This window comes from Tupaia chinensis, unplaced genomic scaffold, assembly GCF_000334495.1.
Source record: "Tupaia chinensis unplaced genomic scaffold, TupChi_1.0 Scaffold144602_1, whole genome shotgun sequence".
Taxonomy (NCBI): Eukaryota; Metazoa; Chordata; class Mammalia; order Scandentia; family Tupaiidae; genus Tupaia; species Tupaia belangeri.
This window is the reverse complement of record NW_006204462.1, coordinates 1,265,464-1,278,227: the sequence shown is the minus strand read 5'-3', so window position 1 is coordinate 1,278,227 and position 12,764 is coordinate 1,265,464.

Genomic DNA, 12,764 nt, shown 5'->3' with positions numbered 1-12,764 from the left:
ACACCGTGGTGCCCGTGCTGTCGTCCCGGCTGGCTGGGGCTGTGGGTAGGCTGCGGTGTGGCTTATAGAAAATTATAGAAAAATACGTTTAGTTGTAGCTGCTCAGTAAAAAAATTCTGTGTATGAAGTTGGCAAATTCAGAAAATGTGAGATCACACAAGTCCCCCTGCTGCTGTAGGTGGTGCCAGAGAGCCCGGCTTTACAGCGCGTAAGCCTCCACGCGTGCGCACACCATGCTACGTAAGTGTCCGTGTGTACTTGCGTGTCCTGGCTCCGCTTTGCGATGGACAGGGAAGAGGGTGTCTGCAGGCCGGAAGGCGGGACCTCCTCGTGTGTACCCCTGGAACGTGAGGTGCCTTCAGTTCTTGGAACGGAAGCGGTCGTCCGGCGAGCAGTGTGGTGACGCGGACCTGGTCCTCCCGGCACTGCTTGCAGTGGGTCACGTCTGCCCAGCCAGACCGCCGTCGGCCACACCCCAGGCTGCAGTCTGGAAGCCACATGGCTGACGGCGGTCTGGCTCCGCCCTGCTGGTGCCGGGACCCTTGAGCTGGAGGCTGGGGCAGGGATCCCAGCATGGCCAAACCCCGCCGGGCGCCCCTCTCAGGCAGATGAACTTTTCATTGGGGGAGAAAGTGCTATGAGCGTCAGAACCCTGTGTCACGTGCTCATCTGCCAGCTGTGTCAGCGCCCTGGGCCCTGCCAACACGTGAGGGAGGCCACAGCGGGGGCGGCCACAGCGGTGGTGGCTGACACTGTGGGCACAGCTCACCAGCTAGGCGTGAAAGGCACACACGGGTGCTGCATTGTGTGCTTGTCTCTGGGCTGCCTGGGCCCCTGGGGTGGGCGTCACCCAGGTGTGTCAAGGGTCCCCGGCCCCGTGCGTCCATGGGACCACAGTGTGGTGGCCCTGGGTCTCCCTGTTTGGCACTCGTCCCCAGCAAGGAGAGGACTCCCCTGCAGCATGTGGCGGCCCCTCTCCATCCCGGCCTGTGCCAGTGCTCCTGTCTGGCCACGTAGCTGCCTGGCAGGAACCGAAGGGTTTTTGAGTTTTGCCGGGTGGGCACTGTGGTAAGAAGTGACGTTCTCTGGGCTGACGCCCTCGGGAAGGTTTCGGACTTCCGTGCAGAGGTCTCCGGTGTGTCATGCTCCTGAGCTGGGACTGGGCGTGGCTGGGACGGGTCACCCTGACAGGACCCTGAGGGGCTGCTGTGTCTGTCTCTCACTCATGGGAGAAATAAATGACTAAACCTTAACATTTTAAAAAATTGTATGGGGCCAGCAGGTAGCGGAGTGGTTAGGGCTCTGGGCTCCCACGTGGTCGACCCTAATCCAAGTCTCAGACCTGGTAGCTTGAAACTCACGCTTGGTACAGGTGCAGGTGTGGGTGCATGTGTGTGCGTGCCCAAAATCCCAAGAGGAGAAGGGATGGCGGCGTGGTCGTCCTCTCTGGGCAGTGACTTCTCACTTTCTATCTCCCTGTATCTCCAGCAAGTGCACACGCCCTATAGCAAAAGTCTCCCCCAAAGCCCCCACAAATTAAAAAGAAAAATGTTTTTAAACTTTACTTTCCAAAGCTACTTTTCTTTTGAACTTCTCTCGTTACACAGAAGTTCCTGTAGTTTGAATAAATGAACTCTCCCATCTGAAAGTACCTGCTTTCAGCCCCCTTGCTGGATGGAGGCCCCAAGCTTTGATCGCAAGCCCTGCAGGTCATTGACATTTTATGTCTTTTCCTCAAGAAACTCTCATCAGGTCCTCCGGCGTCCAGCCCTGCCCTGGCGCTAACTGCACCGGGGGGCCTGGGGGTATGAATGCCATGGGCACATCTCTCCTCTCCTCTGAGCAAGAAAGGGGTGAGGAGTGGGGTGCCCAGCAGGCCCACATGCCACGCCCCACCCGGTCTCGGTCAGCCCGGACTGCAGGCACGGTGTGCTCAGGACTGGGAGTAAGCCACGGCGTTGCAGCACGGCTCAGCTGCTTCTGGGCTGCACCACTGCCTGGCCTGGCAGAGGTGTCTGGACCCGTGCCGGAAGCCGTTTCCCTCCCTGCACCTTCCCACCTCCCTGAAGACATGAGCGGGGTTGCGTTCAAGTCAGGCTGCGTGGACGTGCGGCGTGTAGGGCCGTGTGACCAGTAGTTCGGGTGCGGGTAGCAGCTGTGACAACGAGACCAAGCTTCTGGCTCATTTTCTTGCAAAGTTGAGGCCCGCTCTTTTGGTCTTATTAGGACAGGGCAGGGAGTGAACGCACCAGTGGGAAAAGTCATTACGCAGTTGTTTTTTATTTCCCTAAGTTGCAACATAAGAAAACAACCAAAGAAATGTTCTTTAGCTTAGACATTCCTCTGACCCGAGGAAGTCGCAGGCCCTGGAGACAGCTCGGAGCCTCCCATGTGGAATGTCCCGGAGCCCGGGCAGGCCTGCTGTCCCGGCCCTGTCCTGCCCGGGAGTGGGTGGCACACACACAGAGAAGCCGCACACCCTCCTACGCCCAACCTCACGAACCACATACGGCATAAACGCACCACTTAGGGCTTGGCTGACCCGAGCCTGAACTTCCAGAGAAAACAAGAGCCCTTGCCGGAGGTCCCTCCCGGGCTGCCAGAGCTGCGCCAGAGCTCCGAGACGGTCCTCTGGCCGCCGTCCGGGGCGCAGGACCAACACCCTGAGGGGGCCCAGGGGTTCTCGCTCGCTCGGATTCTAAAATGCCCTTTCCCTAGAGTCGCCGTTGGCAGTTTGAGGCCGTTGGCTGGGTTCCCTCTGAATCCCAGGGTCGTCGCTCAGGCGGAGCCGGGATTCCGGGAGACTCCAGACTCTGACCCTTAGAGCCACCTCTTCCCAGAGGCCTCCCTGCTCTCCACCGCATTGGACAGAACCAGGGAGTGATCGCAGGCCTTCAGGTGTCCTAGAGGGAGGGGGTAGGTGGGGCGGGGATGGGCCTCACCCCGCGGCACACAGGTCCCAGACCGGCCGGAGGAGATGCGCTGGGCACGGGAGCCTTGTCCCTGGGCAGACGTGCCTCGTCTGTCCCCGCCATGCGACCGGGCCGCCCTGCTGCCGTGGGGCTCCTGGCCTGCAGCTGGGTCCTGGCCCCCAGCGGCCTCTGAAGTGTGCCTGGGTTATCTGGGGCTGCCTCCGCCCAGCGACTTCCAGAGTAAGACGACTGAGCCGTGGTGACGACTGACAGACGGGGGTGGCGTGGAGTTTGCCTGGCGTCCCGGGTCACTACGTCACCTCGCCTGTCCTCGCTGTAAGACAGCACTAGGCTGGAGGTCACCGAGCAACCGTCGTGCACCGACTCACCGGTGGCGTTAAGCACAGTGTCAGAGCTGGGACCTCTTAATTTCTGCAGCGTTTCGGAAACGAGGCGCGTCAAAGGCTGGTGCTCGAGAATGGGGGCGAGAGGTTGGGGTCAGTGGCCTTTTATATCGACCAGGAACGAGAAAAGAACTCGTGGGGCCAGCAGGTGGTGTGTTGGTTAAGGTGCTGGACTCCCACGTGGTCGACTGTGGTTCGAGTCCCGGACCAGGTAGTTGAAAATCACACCTGAGACGTGCATGTGCCCAAGTCCCCGGAGAATGGAGGACCGTGGCACAGCCATGCCCTAGAGTCTGACTTCTGGCTTCCCCTCTCTGTCTCTCTGGCGAGCACACGTGCCCTGTGACAGAAACTGTAAAGTACTGAGAGAGGAGGACGAACATGGCATTGTCCTCCCAGGTACACGGGAGCACCAATGGCGAGTCGGGTCCTGGTGCCACCTGAGCCGGAGGTGCCACGCCGCATTGGGGCCTTTGGCGGCCCGACAGGCCTGAGCATCGGTGGGTGGCTTCTCACACGCTGCGAGCTTCATGATCAGCGATGCCAGGTCGGGGCTGCAGTTTGGAGTTGTGGCCTCGGCCGTGGCACAGTGGGAGCTGGGGACAGCGGCCTGCAGACAAACAGGACCTGGGAGGAGGGGGCACTCAGACCACCCCGGCCGGCACCAAGAAGCAATGGCCATGGCCGGATTTTTGGTTCTGCGTGTTGGCCTGGGACGGAAGAGGTGCAGACGGGGGGTGGTTCCTCGTGGCCCTCAGTCGTGTGGACCCAGCTCTCCCAGTAATCAGCCCTTTCCTTCTGAAGAAAGTGGGTGCCCTTCCCCAGGTTCACTGGGTGGCTTGCCTGTCCTAGGCGGTCCCATCACTGTCCTTAACCTCCAGAACTTCTGCTACCAGTGGCCATGGCTGCCCTGGGCGGTGGTTCTGAGGGCTCCCCACGCCTGGTCCCTGGGACTGCGCGTCCGTGGGGTAGGGGAGCCGGGCTCACTCCGAGGAGGCCGCTCCAGGGCCCCTGAGGTACGTCCCCTCCCCGAGCCTGCAGGCTTCTGCCCTTCTTGGCAGGTTCCTTTACCGACCTGGCTGATCCTCGCTGGGTCCCCGTGTGCAGCCTTCATGTGGATTCGGGACTCAAAGCACAGCCTTCTGCCACCGTCCCTCGCATACACCGACGTGCCAGGGCCCCAGCAGTCCAGGCTGGGCCGCAGCTCGCCGTGCCTGCGCGGTCCCCTCTGCAGTCTCGGCACATGCGTGTTGTCTGTAAAAGAGTGTGCTGTGGGCGCGGGCTCGGGTTTGTACCTGCAGAGATCCTGCTCACGGATGCCGTGCCGCCGGGTCGGGGTTGCACGTGTGGCGTGTACACCCTCCCGGGCTGTCAGGGCTGACATCAGAAAAACCACGCGTGACCTCGGAGCCTGACTGCACTGGGACACGAGTCCTTTCCCCAGAGCTTTGCGCTGGAGCCTGCCATGCCTTTCTGTTTCATCTTTCGTTTTCACTTGGACGTGCCTGCTGTGCTGGGCGGGTTTGTCTGAGCGCGGTTTTAGCTATTTCTTACCTCTGTCCCGCCGTTCTCTCGGGCCCGTGACAGCCTGGTGGCTTTCGGTAAAGGCTGCCTGTGCGCATAGTCGTGCGTGATGTAATCGGCCTCTCTGTCCTAGTTCAAGGTGGTCGTTGTGACCTTTCCCGGATGCAGGTCACAACCCCATGTGTTTCCCCGCACCCCCCTGCCGTGAAGCCTGCCCCGTAGGTGGAAGCAGGGAACCCGCTGAGGGCGGGAACCAGGCCAGAGGGCAGCGGGGCCAAAACGCCCTTTCCCGGAGACCCACCAGCGCCGTGGCTGAGGAGACTGTGCCGGTGCCGACGCCCACATGCCCGCCCATCCGTGCAGGGACAGGAGCACAGCGTCTCCTGCAGCACGGCTTCGCTCCGTGTCCGCTGCGGCCTTCACCGTTCATCCCAACACACGGGGCCGGAGCGGGACGGTGTCCGAGCCCAGAGACTGTGCTGTCCCGCCTTGACAGATGTCTTTCTCTTTTCCTAAAAAAAAAAAGTTTTGTATTTTATTAGTATTAGTATTATTATTATTTCACATACATCACCAGGAAGAGAGAGAAAGTGAAAAGGTGCCAGACCTGGGACTGAGACCACGGTTGGCCGTGTGGGAGTCCAGCACCTCGGTCACCATGCCACCTGCTTGCCTGATAAATCTCTTTTTTTCCTGTTGCATTAATCACATTAGGTTCTAGGCTTTTCTCCACAATTTGTGTCACTGGATTTGAACGGTGTCCAGATCTAGAAACTGGAAATTGTGATCCCATTCCGCGTGTCTGCTGGCGGAGGAGGCATATCTGAACTCACTCTGAAATGTCAGAAGTACTTGGGCCTGTGGTCCTGGTGGCGGTTCTGTTCTTTAGACCCTGTTCCTGTGAGCTGAAGCTAAGGAAGTGATGTCTAGGGATCAAGCAGATGGCATAGCGGTACGTTGCTGGTCTCCTGCATGGTCAACCACAGTTCGAGTCCCGGACCCAGTGACTTTAACTCACACCAGGCGCATGTGCGTGTGTGCCTAAGATCCTGGGAGGAGAATGGAAGAGAAGGGATTGCGACGTGGCCATCCCCCGGGGGGTGATTTCTCACTTTCCCTCTCACTATCTCAGTCTCTCTCCAGAGAGTTCACCTGCCCTAAGAGAAAAAGTATTAAAAAGCAGGGGCACCTGGCGGGTGCATCGCGCCTGCTCACCCTCTGCTTCAGTGGCCCTTAAAAGCCCTCCTCTCCGGGCAGACCCAGCAGTGCAGGGTCCCGGCCTGAAGTCCAGCTGGAGGAGAGATGGTCTCGCTGGTAGGTGGGTGCCCAGGTGGCACAGTGAGGTCACCACTCGTGGTGGCAAGGGACCTGGGGCACCAAGAAGACCTTGGGCAGCTGGCACAGCCCTCCGCAGGGGAGCGGTGAGACGACCTCGGCACATGCTGAGGACCGTTCTGGAGAGTTACGAGGACGCAGCTTAGAGTGAGTCCCCTGTTTTCTCTCCTGCAGATGTGAATTCATGTAATTCATAGTCACAGTAATTGTGCCAGAAACAACCTAAAATCCACCCTCTTCCCTGTCACCAGGCGTGTTTTGCAGCGCTCCACACGGCCACTGCCCCGTGTGGGGCTTCTGCTGTGACCTGCCCCTCCGGCCAGCACACGCCAAGAACGGAGAGCCGCCCATAGGCCTGACTCTGCCCCCAGACTGCCAGTGGCTGTCTCGGGTGCGGGTGGGCACTGTCGCCCATGTGGAGCAGCTGGGGCCCCCTGCCAGCAGCCCTCCTCCCACAGGCACCTGCCGAGCTGGGGACAGAGTCCATGCCTGTGAACCGCGGCTGTGTTCTGGCCTGACGGCGCGTCGTAATCCCGTGGGCTGTTAATGTCCGTGAAGAGCACTGTGGCTCTGACCGTAGAAAACCCTCTCTCCTGGTTCTCGTCCTCTTTCCACCTCGTCACAGGGTGGCCGGGAGGATGACTGAGAAAACAGCTGCGTTGAAAGACAAACCAGGTACCGGGCGCTCCCTGTTCCCCAGGGGAGAGTTAACATTTCAAGGGGAACCCCACAGTTCTGGGGGCCTGGGAGGGCCAGCCGCTGGGAACTTGGTGGCTCGTCTGCTTCCCAAGGAACAGAAGTTGCACTTCACCCGCGAGTCGCTGGGCTATCAGTCCATTAGAGGAAGGCTCTGCAGAAGGATAGCTAATGGGCTCCTGCACTGCTGTCCCCTGCTGTCTCTGTCAGTGCACAGGAGGCCCCCTGAGCGGGAGCGGGCCGGCTGACACAGAAGGCCGAGCCCGCCTGGAGCGCTGCCTCTCCGAAGGAAACCCAGCGCCCCGGTCTGCAGTGCCGCTTTGCCTCGCTGTGCGTGGGGTCTTCCTGTCTGAGGGGACCTGGGACCTGCTGCGGTCAGAGTCCTAGCCACGCTGTCCTCCTCCACTGCGGTCAGGGTTGGGGTCTTGGCCACGCTGTCCTCCTCCACTGCGGTCAGGGTTATAATCCCGGCCATGCTGTCCTCCTTCCCTGTGGTTGATCCATGACGTGCACGTGGCTCTTGGGAGCATTTCACGTTTAGTGCTGCGCGTGTCTTAAACCTTGTGTTTTACCCCTGTAATAAGAGCCACAGACCAGCAGGGGATCAGGAAGCAAGTGTGATACTCTGGGTTCTTTAATTCTTTTCAATTTTTGGTTTGTTTGCCGTAGGGTGAGCGCGGTGGGGAGTGGGAAGGCACACTGCAGCCCTCCTCGTGGGGTTTCAGGGTGTGTCCACACACGCCTGGCAGCGTGCCCTCCCGGCCGCGGGAGAGGGAAAGTGAGAGAGCAAGCCACCGGGTCTGGGACTTGAACCGCAGCCAGCCATGTGGGAGTCCAGCGCCTTAACTCTCACACCACCTAATGGCCTGGGCCCCTTTTATGCCACTGCAAGAAGCCACTGCGAGAGACTGCCGTGGCTCCCTGCCGTCTTCAGCAGGTCACCGTCCTTTCCCAGGTCACAGGGGAGGGGAGGGGCCACCCCTTTAATGATACCCTCAGACAGGGAGGGTCCCCTGCCCAGCGTGGGCTGGAGCGGGCGTGCGGCTGAGGGCGTCGGTTCCAACGCAGACGCCTGGGCCGTGAAATGGGCAGGCGAGGTCCAGGCTGCGGGAGCCCGTCCTAGCCCAGGCCCCGTTCCCGAGGCCGCTGTCCCTCGACGTCAGAGCCCAGCAGAAGCCGCCCCTCTGCTCAGCAGCCGTAGGGGGACAAGTCCCCGGTTTGGCACCCCGGTCTGAACCCAGGGAGAAAAGGGCGCTAATCCTCAACTTAGGAGAGACCCGCTTCTGTCTGTGAAGCCGAGTTAGCAACGCCCACTTGGGGCCTGAGGACTCGGAGCCCGCGGACCGCCTGTGCCGTGGGCACTCCCTAGGCCGTGAGCCGACGTCTCTGCCCATTCGAGCCCGAGTGTGGCCCGGGGACGGCAAGCTGCAGCTCGCCGTGCCCACCCCTTCGTCACGGTCACGTTTCTGTCGGCCAGCAGATAACACGCAGCTCCCTCGCAGAAGCCGACGTTCCAGGAGCAGCAGATGGTGTAATGGCTACGTCGCTGGACTCCCATGTTCCCGCGGTTCGAATCCTGGACCAGGCAGCTTAAGTCAGGCAGGGCACTGTGCGTGCGGGCCCCAGGTCCGGGAGGAGGAGGACAGGACTCTGTGTGGCCATCCCCCCGTGGGTGATTTCTCACTGCCTGTCTCTCTGTCTTTCTGGTGATTGTACGCAACCTTAGCAAAAATCTCTCTTTGAAAAAAGACAAGAAACTGGTGCTTTCCGAGGCTGCTTAGTCCACGTGGCCTGTGCCTGGCCTGTGCCTGGCCTTCCAGTCTTCCAGAACCTTCCCTGGGGTGCAGCCCCGTTAGAGGTGGCGGCGGCAGAGGTGTGGAGTGGCTTCCAGGCAGCGCCGCCCGCAGTTTGGACTGAGCCAGGGCACGCGGCTCCTCACCTCGGGTGTGGTGAGGTCACAGTGTGTGTCACTCCCCGCCGGGTGGCATTTTCTTGGCGACACCAGGGTGATGCCGTCCTGTGCGTGGCTGTGGGGCCAGCATTCCTGTCTGTCTTCCCCTGAGAGACGACTGCCCTGAGCTGTCTCTCACGAGAGAAAGAGATAAGCTTTCTTTTGGTAACAATTATTTCATTATTTTCACTTTATCATTTTAATTTGATCAGAGGGAGAGAGAGAGAGAAAGAGAGAAAGCAAGCTGCCAGGTCAGGACTTGAACCGCCGTCGGCCATGTGGGAGTCTAGTGCCCTTAACCACCATGCCACCTGCCAGGCCTGAGAAAGAAAGAAGCTTTAAAAGGCATTCTGGTGTGTCCAGAGTGCAGGGGTGTGCTCGTGCCCGGGAGCTGGTCCTGGCGGAGGCCCACGCCAGCACTCTGTCACCGCCTGGCCGTCACCTCGAACGCGCTGTTGCGCGGTGTGTACCCTGGTCTAAGTGAGCGGCCTGGGCTCCGTGCTCCTGGTTGGAGGGGAGTAGATACCGCGTGTCCGGAACGCCGCGTGCGCCATGACAAGCTCGCACTTCAATTCCGTTTCCGAGAACCCTCGGCACCCTGCCTGTCGCGTGTGCGTCGTGAGCACGCGAGTGCCTGGTGGTGTGTCAGGGGGGCCCCAGCCACAGCTGCCTTCGGTCCGTCCACCGCCAGCTCCAGAGCTTTATGAGACCGGACGCCCCCGCCCCCTGGCCCCGGCGTTGAAGTGGGCGCAGGAATTTGGGAACTGGGGCTTTCCAGGCTGTAGCTGGGGGCACGGGCGTGAGCGCCGAGGGCACCAGGCATGTCCCTGCCCGCTCTGCGCGGAGGGACGGGAAGAAGAACGGGGCTCCGAGGCCGGCGCAGCTGTGGTTCGACACCCACGTGCCCTTCCCTGCTCGCCGCCCCACGGCATGCCTCCTCCTCCTCCTCCCTGAACGGCCAGGCCGCCCGAGTACTTTTCCACTGCAGGAGGGCCGTGGGGCCGGGGCCGAGGTCGGGCCGAGTCGTGCCGGATCACCGACTGCTCCGGTTGCGCCGCCTGGCGCGGACGTCCTGTTTGGAAGCAGGCTGCAGCGCCGTGGAGAACAGTTTATCTTTCCTGTAAACAAGCGGGGTGCTCGGGCTCCGGGAAGGCAGCTCTCTGCGTCAGGACTGAGGAATGCCACTCACCCTTCTCCCAGGGAAGTGAGGACGGCGTGAGAACGGTGGCAGGGACCGGCTTTCACCGCCATGCGCTCGGCCGGGCGCGCCGTGTCCAGGGCAGGCTGCTCGGCCACCGGGTGCTCCCTGGCAGAGGAGGAAGCAGCGCAGCAGGGGGTGGCTTGGCCGAGTGTTCTACACCTCCGGGCAGGGGGCGCCTCAGCCAGGCCCACGGCCACATGCCCAGCTATGTGGGACCCCACCGTGGCCGCAGTGTCCACGTCGCACTGGTGTTGGGCCCACAGCAGCCTCCGCGCTGTTTGACTTCTGCCCAGAGCTGGACTTTGAGAAGGAGGGAGGGACAGACATGGGGTGCTCAGGGCTAGAGGCCGCGAGCCCGGCGTTGGCTCTGGGGAACTGAGTTCCTGAGTCCAGCGAGCGCCACTTCCTAGAATGCAGCCCCTCAGCCCCTCGGCCCCTTGGCCCTGCCGGGGGCAGCCCTGCCGTGTCTGCAGGGCTGAGGCCAGTGGCCGGGGCCCTGCAGGCCCACAGCCTGCCAACCGCACCGTGCATGGCCCCTGGTTCATTGCTTTGTTTTCTGTTCTTGAAAATGGTAAAAAATACATGTTTTTTAATTTAAGGAGAACATTTCATTAAAAAATAAGGAAGCTTTGGGGCTGGCAGGTGGTGTGGTGATTGGGGTGCCAGATTCCCACATGGCCAACCATGGTTCAAATCTCAGACCTGGTGGTTTGATTTCTCTGTCTTTTTCTCCCTCTCTCTTGTTCTCTCTCTGGTCCTTTGAAATAGTAACATTAATAAAATTAAAATCAGTAATTCTTTTTCAAAAATAACAATAAGGGGGCCTGGCAGGTGGCGTGGTGGCTAAAGGTGCTGGACTCCCACACGGCCAACCGTGGTTCAAGTCCTGGACCTGGTGGGTTCCTTTCTCACCCCCTCACTTCTCTGGTCAAATTGGAAAATAATAATAATAATTAATAAAGTTAAAATAAAAAATAAGGCTCTTTGGAATGGAGTGTCTCATCAACACTCGTGACGCTGACAGGGGCGGCGCCCGTGTCGTGTGTGTGGTGAGCAGAGGGCACAGCTCGGTGACGGCTGGTCCCCCACGTCGTCCTTAACCGTGTGATGCCGTTCATCTTTGCCGCAGGGCCTATGTGCTCACCAGAGAGAGGCAGAAGTCACCCCCCGGGGATGGCCACTGTGCCTTCTCCTCCAGTCTCCTCCGGGCACACACACATGCCTGGTGTGATTTTCAGGCCGTCGGGTTCAGGACGCGAACTGCAGTTGACCGTGTGGGAATCCCGCGCCCTCACCGCCACACCAGCGGGCCCTGTGTCTTTTTAAAGCCTGGAGGTGGGGTGCCCATCACTTCCAGCTGCAAGAGCGCCCGTCCTGGGTCCCGCTCAGGCCCTGGGCACAGTGCAGCCGGTTCCCGGTTCTCCGAGCGAGGCTGCGACCCAGGGCACCGCTCAGGCTCAGGCCCCGGGGCTCCAGGAGCCCCCCAAGGAGTGTTTCCGTACCTCCCAGGTTCACTCCGAGTCCTGGGCTCTCGCCTGCTGACCCCTGACAAGCGTCCGTGTGACGAGGCTCCACGGCTTCCCCAGGGCGGGTTCGAGCTGGGCCATGACTCCTCTGTGGAGCATCAGCTCTGCGAGGCCGGGCTGAGGTTCTGATAGATTCGGAGTTCCGTGTCCCCACCCGTTTTCTCTCTGGAACAGGGTCACGTTCTTTCGGCCTCTCCCACAGTGTGAATGGCACTCCTGCCCTCGGTCGGTTTTCCCCAGCAGGGAGCAGGGGGTGAGGGGCCGGTGACAGGGGAGCTGTGCTCTGGGGACAGCATGCCGTGCCACCACTCAGCCACGTGCTTTTCCACGCGAGGTGTGTTCCACCTCCTGGCAAGTGGCGAGCCGCCCTGTGCTTTGGGGGACGGTCCTGACCGCGCTCTGGGTGTTGTCGGCCATGCAGGAAATAGTGAGCTCTGTGGTCTCTTCCCAGGAGGTCCCTTCTCCTGTCTCCTCTTAGGAAAGAGAACACGCCCAGCGTGTTTCGAGCCAGCGGGTCCAAGATTTGAACCATGGTCAATTATGTGGGAGTTCAGTGATATAACCATTATGCCATCCGCTGGTCCTGTTTCATGTTTTTTCTTTTATTTTGAAAGGTTTTTGCTATAGGGCGTGTGCACTCACCAGAAAGACACAGAGAGACAGAAAGCAAGAAATCACCCCCAGGGGGGATGGCCATGCCTCAATCCCTTCTCCTCCATTCTCCTCTCGGGATCTTGGGCATGCACCCAGTGTGAGTTTAAGCCACCGGGTCTGGGACTTGAACTGCGGTCGGCCGGCTCCATGGGAGTGCAGAGACATAGCCACTACACTAACCCTGGCCCCCGTCTCGTGAGTCTTTTATGTTCCTTTGAAAATGTCATCTTCCAGAACAGAAGTGTGTCTTTTTTTTTTTTTTTTTTCAATTTTGCCAAAGGGTGTTGCACTCGCCAGGAAGAGACGGCGAGGGAGAGCGGAAGTGAGAAAGCACCCCAGGCCCCAGGGATGCGCTCGCCACAGCCCTCACCTCCGCTCTGCATCCCGTTGGGGCTGGGCACGGAACTGTGCCCTTGGGAGGCTGTCAGCCACGTGGCCTTGTGACACCCCTGAGCTCCTGCTGTGACAGTGCTGAGGGCTGCCTTCTGCACGGGACGGGACGCCCGGGCTGCCGTGGCGTCGCTGCCCCTGGGCCAGGTGTAGGGACGGCCCGCCAGGGGG